Source organism: Limulus polyphemus, unplaced genomic scaffold (assembly GCF_000517525.1).
Source record: "Limulus polyphemus unplaced genomic scaffold, Limulus_polyphemus-2.1.2 Scaffold2399, whole genome shotgun sequence".
Classification (NCBI taxonomy): domain Eukaryota; kingdom Metazoa; phylum Arthropoda; class Merostomata; order Xiphosura; family Limulidae; genus Limulus; species Limulus polyphemus.
The window spans coordinates 107,263-108,306 of record NW_013668009.1 but is presented as its reverse complement, the minus strand read 5'-3'; positions in this window follow the sequence as shown (position 1 = coordinate 108,306).

The window sequence follows — 1,044 nt, the reverse complement described above, 5'->3', positions numbered from 1 at the left end:
AAACTACTTATAATGTATGAATTTATATATATATATATGTGTGTGTGTGTGTGTTTGTTTATATTTGAGCACAATGCTATACAATGGTATCGAAACCCGATTTTTTAGCGTTATAAGCCTGAAGACATACCGCAATAGTGCTCTTTATATATATATATATATACATATTCATTCACAAATAATATATGATTCTATATGATAGATTTAGGGAATCGAATACTTTCATTACAACAAACACTCGTAAAACTATCAAGAAAGAAAAAGTCCTGTATAAAAAAAAATTCAGCAAAAGGAAACGTTCGTGGACTGGTGTTTAAATCGATGTGTAGCTTTGTTTGAATTGATAGAGCGATTTTGTTCGGTGAAATTTCAAGCGTTACATACCACCAACAACAAACAAGACCATTCGATATTTTCGAGGAAGTGTTTAGTACAGATCCCCGTACATAAATCTAGGGGATGATTTAGTTTAGAGGAGGCACAAGTGTACGTGAAATTGTACTACGAATATAAAGAAAAAAAAATCAGAATATATGTAATGAGTTTCTTCAGGAGCTAAAGGAAGCGAAGTGTAATGGTTTTTTTTATTGGTTACTTGGGACTAATAGCCTGCGTTGTTACATCCTGTGGTGATTGCAACTGCTAATATTTTACTTTTTTATAAAGGTACTAAATATATGTTTATGTTTTCTTTAAATAAAATATAGTGACGTCAGTACAGATATATATATATGTGTGTGTGAAGTTAAGCTGCTGTAAAGGATTATATGCCTTGTTTTGATGAAAATGGGTAATTATATACATACTTCGTCCCCTGGTGGTGGATGCTGATGTACTTATGCTTTTGTTTTGGTTTATATAAAACATTATATATATAGACTGGATAAGAGAATTATTGCACGTGTTGTTCAGATGGCTATTGTCATTTACGTATTTACGTGCATACGTGTTAAATCTGGTTGATTACCTTAAGTTCAAGATTTTGTTTCGATTTGAATCTAGTTTAAACCGCAAATTGAATGAAGAAAAATTACGTGTTTTATT